This window comes from Electrona antarctica (genome assembly GCF_951216825.1).
Source record: "Electrona antarctica genome assembly, chromosome: 4".
Taxonomy (NCBI): Eukaryota; Metazoa; Chordata; class Actinopteri; order Myctophiformes; family Myctophidae; genus Electrona; species Electrona antarctica.
The window spans coordinates 22,644,307-22,653,884 of NC_136809.1; the positions used below are offsets into that span (position 1 = coordinate 22,644,307).

Genomic DNA, 9,578 nt, shown 5'->3' on the forward strand with positions numbered 1-9,578 from the left:
GGTCTGTGTTCTTCCCAAAGCCATTCATTCTCATGTAAGCACACCACACAGGGATTAGTATAGACCAGTGGTGGAAAAAGTACTCACATTTTGTACTTGAGTAAAAGTATCAATACTGCAGTATAGAATAGTAAAAGTACAAAGGGATTGGCATCAAAATGTACTTTAAGTACCAAAAGTAGAAAGTACTCATTATGCATGATGTCTCATTTCAAGTTTTCAAATGGAAAACAATATTTTGAAAATAGATGATCTACATTCTACAAGCTAACAATGCCTCAACGCATTGTGAGCTTGTAGATCTGCTATTTTCAAATGGACAGAATGTATATAATAATAATGATAATAATCCAAATTTACAAAGCAACTAGTTACTAAAGCTGCCAAATAAATGTAGTAGAAGTACAATATTTTTATCTGAGATGTAGTGGAGTAGAAGTAAAAGTATTGGAAATTGGAAATCAAGTAAAGTACAAATACCTCAAAATTGTACTTAAGTACAGTACTTAAGAAAATGTTACTTTCCACCACTGGTATAAACATATATATATAAACATAGGGGAACATGCAGCGGTACTACAGTACATCACTTTGTATTAAAGATCAGTGAATATAGACATAACTGGAGGTGATTTACTGAATGGAACTGGAAATGGGTATATGTGCAACCATCAGGCAGATGCGGATTGAGCGTGTCCCGAGACAACAAAGTGATTTCAATGAATGTAAAGGTATTTTAAACACTTATAAATGTAAAGAGAAATGAACTGATAAATAAATAAAATCATCAATAAAACGCCCCTTTATGTTATCAAATCTGTGCATTGTTATCCGTTTCATTTTTGGTCTCAGCTGAATTGACTGGGGTTTAGAACATGGCATCGACCGGGCCAACGGTGGCGGAGATTAGCTGTACGAAGACGGACGGACACAAACACACGGAGGGCAAAACATACTCTCCCCTTCAGCTGGTGGAGACAATAAGATCTGGTTGCAAAATGGGTGAAGTGTTCCTTTAAGATCCAGGGCCCGCAGGACCATTTAAAATATATAGCCTACAGCTGTTGCTTTTGTCGAAAAATGTAATGCAACAAAGGAACAGCTGACTTTACTATGAGTGACATAGGCTAGTAGCACGCAACAGCACGTGACCCATATAAGTCAGTGATGTCATGCTTTTATGGTAAAAACAAAACAAAAAACAGGAATCTACTACCAAACCAAACCATCTGCCTTGTGGATCGGCCAAGCTTTGCCTGATGTTTGTGCTGCTGTACCAATATAAGTGGTAGCTCACAATTATACTCCATTCCATTCCTTTACGCAGTTAACTAAACTAATTACTCAGCAAGAGCAACCGGTTACCAAAAGGAATTTATAAAGTTCAATACAACCCTTAGAAAAATAAATCCTTGTTTCCATTGTTCCCATATTCAGTCAGACGGAGTCAACACAGCATTTACATACATTTACAGAGCAAGAAACAGTACATACAGCAGAGTAAATTAAGCGTGATCCAAGGTTTTCTTGCTGTCTGAAATGTTTCACTGCACAGTGCATCTGAAAGGAGCATCAACAGAATACAAAAATGCTGCTGTAGCAGTGAGGCACCATGTGTACTCCTTTGGAGGGTACAGTCATACTAACAACATGGATCAGATGGGTGTGAGCATCTTCAACACTTTGTCTTTACGCTGGAGGAAGCTGCCACCAGTGACGAATAGAAGAGGACAACGTCCCCTTGAGGTTCCCTCCAGACGCGGGAGCCCCTCAGCTGTACTCATAGAAGATGTTGTCTACATATGGGGTGGGACTAATTATCACTGCAACTTTCTTTATGGATTTGATGTTGACACCCACAGTTGGTTCAGACCTAAGATGTATGGGACTGTTCCAGAGGCGAGGAGCAGCCACTCAGCGTGTGTCTTGGGGAAGGTCATGTATATATACGGAGGATGTAATGTTGATCTGACTGTATACACTGACCTTTACAAGTTGGACACCACCACAATTGTATGGACTTTAATTAATACTGAATACTCTTCTGCATGTGCTTGGCACTCTGCCACCTTAATCAAGACAAAGATGTTTGTATTTGGGGGCTGTGATGGGATACATGTCAACTGTTACAAGATTAGAGTGTTTGATACAGAGACCAACCTCTGGCTGAGCACGCCTTCTGCACAGCTTCATCCAAAACAACGCTGGGGTCATTCAGCCTTTGCCTACAATGGAGAGCTTTACATATTTGGTGGCAGCAATTGGAAGCAGGATCTGTGGAAATTCAATCCGGAGACCTTCTCCTGGAAAGAGATTAAGCCCAAGGGGGAAAGCCCATCTCCAATTAATTTGATGTGCTGTTGCATGGTGGGAGATCTCATCGTTATTTTTGGAGGATTTCATGGATGCAGAGCAATGACAACATCCCAACGTCTCGCAGATGACTTGTACATCTTAGATGCGAGTCCTAGTCTAAAATCGTTATGCAAACTAGCAGTTAATCAGTATGGTCTGGAGCATTCAGGACTCCCTCACGACATCAGGTGGGAGCTAGCGAGAGAGAAGAGACAAGAGCACTAAGAAAAACAAAACAAGAAAGAAAACAAAGCAAAAAAAAGCAGTGCTATTGATCACAGTAATTTCCACTGAACACGGGGGTGCTTTTGTACACATTTCACACACTGTATAATCGTGAGTGTCAGTATCATGTCAGAATCATGGTTAGTCATCATGGTCGGTATCATCATCATCACCTTTATTTATACTCGGAAATACAGTTGAGGGCAAGCCCTCATTTTCAATGTAGCCGAGGTTACAATACACAAAATACAGTCAAAAACAATACACAACATTATAAATCAGGATAAGTTTCAAAGGAAATTAATGCAGAACAACCAGTCAGTAAAATAAATTAATTGCAGCAGGAGCAATCACAGTGAAAAATGTTCTGGACCATTCCTTTGAACTGACCGAAGGATGGCAGGGAGCTCAGTTTTAAGGAGTTTTGGAGTTCATTCCACGAAGTTCGGCCATTGACAGAAAAGGCTGTCAATATCATAGTCAGTATCATGACCGTATCATGGTCTGTATATCAATATACCGTAGTCAGTATCATAATCATGACATGAAGTATGTCATTCATTATCATGGTCAGTAGGCCTATCATGTCAGTACTATGGTACAACTATAGTATGTTGTTTTTCATGGTTTTCGACAACATACTATCGTTTTTCATGATCATCAGCAGATGTGCTCTCCCCCCATCCAAGCCCTGACGATGAATGCTGAAGGATTCAAGCCAACTCAACCGCAGACTGTTTGAGATGCTGCCGCAATGCATAGGACCCGAATGGAAACAAGTCTGCAAGGTCTTTCTTCTGTGCTGTCCTTTTGGACCAATATGCTTGACAGTACCCTGTACTGTTTGCATTTTATTGTCTAATAAAATGATCAATCAATCAAACAATGGGAAACAGTTTTGCAGTCTCAAAGCCACTGGAAATACAGTAGACTGCAAAAAAGAGAAAATGAAAACGCTAGCCCTCTGGCACCTTTGCCTTCTTCTCGCAATATTAAGCTTGAATTGCACCTTTCTAAACTACATTTCTTGTATAAGAACCTTGACATACTACACCCTACAACATACATGTTTTTTATTTCGACGATAAAACAAAATATGAAAATCAATGAAAAACAACATACTATAGTGAAATGAAACGAAATTAAATTAAATTAAATTAAATTAAATTAAATGATTACTATATTTACCCAGGGTATCTGAGCTAAGCTCAAGAACTTGTTTCCAGCCAGGCCCTGCTCATAGAACATTTCATCGTAGTGGTTCAATGCCTTGTTCAAGGGCACTTCAGCGGTAGTAATTTTAACGTGTCGGACCGCTGATTCGAACTGGCGACCTTCCGGTATCAAGACCGCTCCGCAATCCGTTGGGCCACCGCTGCCACATAGTATGTCTTGTTTCATGGTTTTCGACGACATACTATAGTATGTAATTTTTCATGATTTTCAACGATAAAAAATATGGAAATCATGAAAAACGGCATGCTATAGTATGTTGTATTCATTATTTTCATAATTATTTTATGTTGTTCATGCCCTTTGCTGCCATTGCATTAAGGCTATGGGACTGTTGTCTTCCTGCCCTCACATGAAATGCAGACCAGCCTCTCACCTGCTGCGGAAATCTAAAGTTTTACCTACTCACCAATACAGAGGCTCAGAGTGCGTCCACTAAGGAAAGTAGTCTTTCTAATAAAAACAAGCCGCCTTTGTATTGGTGAGTAGTAGGTAAAACGCTCTTTATATTTCCGCAACAGAGGAAAGGCTGGTCTGCATTTAATGCGAGCACAGGAAGACAACAGTCCCATAGCTCTAATTAAATTAAGGCATTAGAGCTATGGACCAGAGCTAGTTGTTCAGTATATCTGACTTGTATTGACTGCCATTTTGTGCAGTAATATAAAAGTGTGATGCATTGCGATGCATTGTAACATGGTGAATTGTAATGTAGTGCACACCTCACTGTTGCCTCAGAGAAAGGTCAGGGGATGGAAACCTCTCTGTGTGGAGTTTGAATGTTCTTCAGGCGTTTCCATGGCTTCTCTTGGGGTGCTCCTGTTTCCTCCCACACCAAAAGACATGAATGCATGGTTGGCACAAACGCTACTCCTTCCATTGCCAAGTCACTGGCCTTAGATGCAGGTGATGGTTCCCACATTATTGATTATTAGTTCGGATGTCACAACATTTTGGTGGCACCGATGATGGGCACCCGCCCTCCAGAACCTCTGAATGACGTCACTTTGTAGTCTGACTGTAGTAGAGCCGAACCCACTTAAATTCGGCTTTAGTATGCACTCAGGCGAGCGAGCGAGCGAGCGCTCACGCACGCACACACACACACACACACACACACACGTACGCACGCACGCACACACACACACACACACACACACACACACACACACACACACACACACACACACACACACACACACACACACACACATGCACACACTCTCTCTCTCTCTCTCTCTCTCTCACACACTTTCTCTCTCTCTCTCTCTCTCTCTCTCTCACACACACACACACACACACACACACACACACACCTCACTGCAGTCTGCAGGTATATCCAATAATCATTAGGCAGCAGATAGTCTTCTTCCATAACACACACACACACACACACACACACACACACACACACACACACACACACACACACACACACACACACACACACCAAAAACAACAATGCAGAACAAGAGTGGCACTTTTAGCACAACTATGCAGTTGAATCAGCTGTTTCATCATTAGCTGCTAACTCGGCAGATCAATGGCTCCCTGGCCCTATTACTCACACGGGCCTTATTAGCATCTGCTATTAGCATCTCGCATCGATCCCATCGATCAGGGCCTCATACCTCCCAGACATGGTGGGACGCAGGGGAGACCTGAGGACGGCGGAGACATTCATCTGAGAAGACAAGCATCATCAGTCACATCTGATATTAGAGAACAACGTGGTTCTGCTTGGTTGAGATATCGATGAAGTAGCGACCACGTTGTAGGCAGCAGCACTGTAGCCTACTGTGTCTGTAATACAGTGGTTCTCAAAGTGGGGTCCGGGTCACCACCGGAGGTCCTTGACTGTTTCCAGAGGGTCCCCCAGGGCCCCAGCTAAATGATTGATACTAGTTAACCTTCAGAATCAGAATGATTCCCTAACCCTAACCATACAATACATAAACAGTGTAGAAGGAGCCTACTGTCTGTCCCTCCATACAGTATATAAAATAAAGGCGAAAGCCACACAAAAAAACATAAAAAAAACAGTGTAGAAGGAAATCTGGACTAAATTACAGACCATTGGACTAAACCATGTCTAACACAAGAAACTTCTTTAGTGGAGGTTGGAGGTTGGGGGGGTCAGATCAACATGGAATGAATTCTGTAATGGCCATATAAGGAGCTTGTCTTGAGTGTACAGTGTTTGATGAGGGCCCAGGTAGAGCCAGGCCTTCATTTTCGGGCCTTTTGAGAACTCTAGTTTTCGCCGGCTGCCGGGTGTGGCTGTACTTGGGGCAGGCCCGTCTAGTTTGAATGGACAGGCGGACCTGTTGAGAACTCTAGTTTTTGCCGGTTGCACTAATAACTTTGGGGCAGGCCCGTCTAGAGTTTGAAATTTGAATGGACATGTATAAGACATAAGTCTTTTTTTCTTTTTTACACATGGAATGTCAGAACAGGTCAGCTCAATATATGGAGATCTAAGGGTTTTAGGTTTGAGGTCAGATGTAGCGTTGCTGGCTTCTCCATGTCACGAGGCGTGACGGGCTGACGGCATATGGTGGACTGACTGACTGACTGACTGACTGACTGACTGACTGACTGACTGACAGACAGACAGGTTTTGCAGGTTTTCATAGTAATCTGCAACCGATGGTAGAAATTATTATTATGATTATTATGATTATTATGATTATTATTATTACTACTACTACTACTACTACTAGGCTACTAGGCCTACTACGTTTTGTTGTTTTGCAGAGCAGTTCCAACTGCAGTCTGCAGGAGTGACATTTTAAGTTAAATGTAATACTGACCACTCTGCATATAAGAGAGCTGAACAATTCAATTGGGTTTATGTTTGAAGGTTTGATTAATATTGGAGGTCAAGTGTCACAATAATTGTATTGTCATGGGACTGGTGCCATTTAACCTATCATTACTAGACTCAGCCAGGAGATGGCGGTGGTGTCCCGATGTCCTCACAATCAATTGACTGCTCAGCTTCAAACTGGACTTGGCTAACTTGTGTCCAATCATGTACCACAGAGGTATTCAGGTTTTCTTTCCAGCCAAACACCACAGTACAATATGTCATTAACACACTATGGACTATATGGACCATGGACTATGGTCCATGGACTATAGTCATGTTTCTTCGTCACGCTTTTTCGTCGCGTTTTTTCGTCACGCTTTTTTTTATATAGTCCATGGACTATAATAGTCCATATAGACTAAAGTGAAGAGAATGGATCTACTTAATGCTTCTGAAGGTTTTGTTTGGAGTGATAACCTGCAATCTCCAAAGTTTCAACATCCTTGGTTCAGCCACTTGGAGAAGGTTAAAGTTAAGTTTAGGGCTTGTGATTGTTAATTTAACTCAGAGAGTGCATTCAAGGGTAGGTCTAAACACATTTTGTATTTATTTATTTCCTTTGTTTTTTCATTTGATTGAGACAAATTAATACTTTGTCTCATCTCATCGTTTTCATGCAATGACTGCCTGAAATCTGACATCGCCACCAGGTACTGTGGTGCTCTGCCAGATCTTCGGCTGCAGAATCCATCCAGTTGCTGCTTGTCAAGTTGCCAGGGCTTCCATCATCAGTCAAGAAGTTTCTGAACAAGACTTCTGATATTCACAGATGTGGTGCTATGCCTTAATTGGAACATTTGGCAGTGTTTTTACTAACTTAAAGAAAATGTGTCGACTTAACGGTTGTATCTCGCAGTCGCAATGTAGTCTCTGTAGCTCTATGTCTTGTGAGGATAGTATACGAACATACTGTATCTGATCTAGCCTAAGATTTTAGACTCTAGTAGATGTATTTATCGATTCTGACACCTTATTACTACCCATGACAGACAGACAGACAGACAGACAGACAGACAGACAGACAGACAGACAGACAGACAGACAGACAGACAGTGTTTCGGGGAGTTATAAGAAGCAAGGCTGATGTCCTTTGTGACCTTTAACCCCTATTGCTGCATTCAGACGGGCAGATGCAAAAGATACAAAGATGCAAATTAAGCTACACAGCATATGCTTTCATTGTCCATTGACAATGAATGGTAGACTGTAACTTTGCATCTGCCTGTATGAACACAGCTTATGCCTCATACTTCAGTGTGACTATAATTCGTCGTATGATGGTGTGTGTTTATGGCAAAAATAGCCGATCTGCAATTTCACGATGCATAACAATCTGACTTGTTTTGGGGCATTTTCTCTCTCTCTCTCTTTTTTTGGTGGGTGGGAGGGGGTCAATCAATCTTTGACTTTTTGCCTATAATTTCGTGTCCAAAATAGGGACAGGCTGGATGTGGTTAAACTCTCCAGTGGGCTTTTTCAATTTAATTATGGTTGATTTTGGTAAGCATAAGGTTTGGCGCAATGTGCTTTTTTCTTCTTTTCTCAGCCCCATGGTTTTTTGTCTTTGACTTTCATTGGCAAAGTCTAGTTGAGCAACACCAACAGCAGTCTCCATAATTTAGGGAAAGTAAAATTGAGACTATAGTTTGACAGGCCTATTTTTTTTCCATACACTCACAAGGCCATTGAGCACACACGATTGATTCTGAAGAGGCAATAATTTGATGCCATGCAGAAAAAGGGGTGATATAGACACAAAACATGGAATAACACCTGCCTTTGCAGTATTGTTGCACCCAAGGTCGCCTGTTAACAGCTGTCCTCCAGTCAGCTGCAAAAATACCCTTTGATCAAATCTGAGGATCTAGACTTGAACTTCATATGCAGTTGCCAACGAACATAAAGTTATAGAGATTATAGAGCCAAATGAACACAAAATGTGGTTGTCCCCATGCAGCATGGATGACAGTGTATGGTTGAGGCATGGAAGGAGGTGGATAACAGGAATGTTCCTAATTAGTGAGTGGTTTCCCTTTCGGACTTAACTCTTCATCTCTTCTCCCAGATGCTCACAGTGGCTACAGGGTCATCTCCTCACAACAATAGCCCTTCTGTTCCATGCTCTCTTTCTGTGTGTGTGTGTGTGTGTGTGTGTGTGTGTGTGTGTGTGTGTGTGTGTGTGTGTGTGTGTGTGTGTGTGTGTGTGTGTGTGGGTGGGTGCACGCATTCGTGCGCGCATTCGTGCGTGCATTCGTGCGTGCGTGCGTGCGTGCGTGCGTGCGTGCGTGCGAGCGTGCGTGCGTGTGTGCGTGCGACATATGTGTAACTGTTTTAATGCGTGTGTTTGTGTTGTTGTGCAGTACATGTGCGTGTGTGTATGTGTGCATGTCTGCCTTTCTGTAACCAAACAAGACAGTATCATTATGCACATATGCGAGTGCTTACCTTGTTTTCCCATGAAGCCACAGGCCTGCAGAGCTGTCACGGAACAGCGAGACAGCTTGTCCTGTCTGTGAAGAGTTTCTGCATTAGTACACACATCCACTGTTAAATGCTATATGACAGACAGACAGACAGACAGGCAGGCAGGCAGGCAGGCAGGCAGGCAGGCAGGCAGGCAGACAGACAGACAGACAGACAGACAGACAGATCCTCTCTGCTCATTTCCACTCTATACCGACAGGAGCATAGGGCAGGAGCGTTGATGGACACACACACACACACACACACACACACACACACACACACACACACACACACACACACCACGCAGAGTTCCTGAAGAAGTGCTGTATCAGCAGAAGACTACATTCATAAACAAAATGGTAAATGGTGCATTTATATAGCGCCTTTATCCAAGGCGCTTTACATAGATTGTGCATTACATTCACCC

General features: G+C 42.3%; 1 protein-coding gene across 1 annotated transcript in view; it reads left to right on the plus strand.

Moving 5' to 3' along the window:
- cpe (carboxypeptidase E) overlaps positions 1-822 on the plus strand; it is a 29,977-nt gene extending 29,155 nt beyond the window's left edge. The window contains exon 9 of the mRNA XM_079498968.1: positions 1-822. This exon is cut by the window's left edge and continues 1,119 nt beyond it. The gene's annotated coding sequence lies outside the window, so the exon portion shown is untranslated.
- Positions 823-9,578: the final 8,756 nt, after the last annotated feature.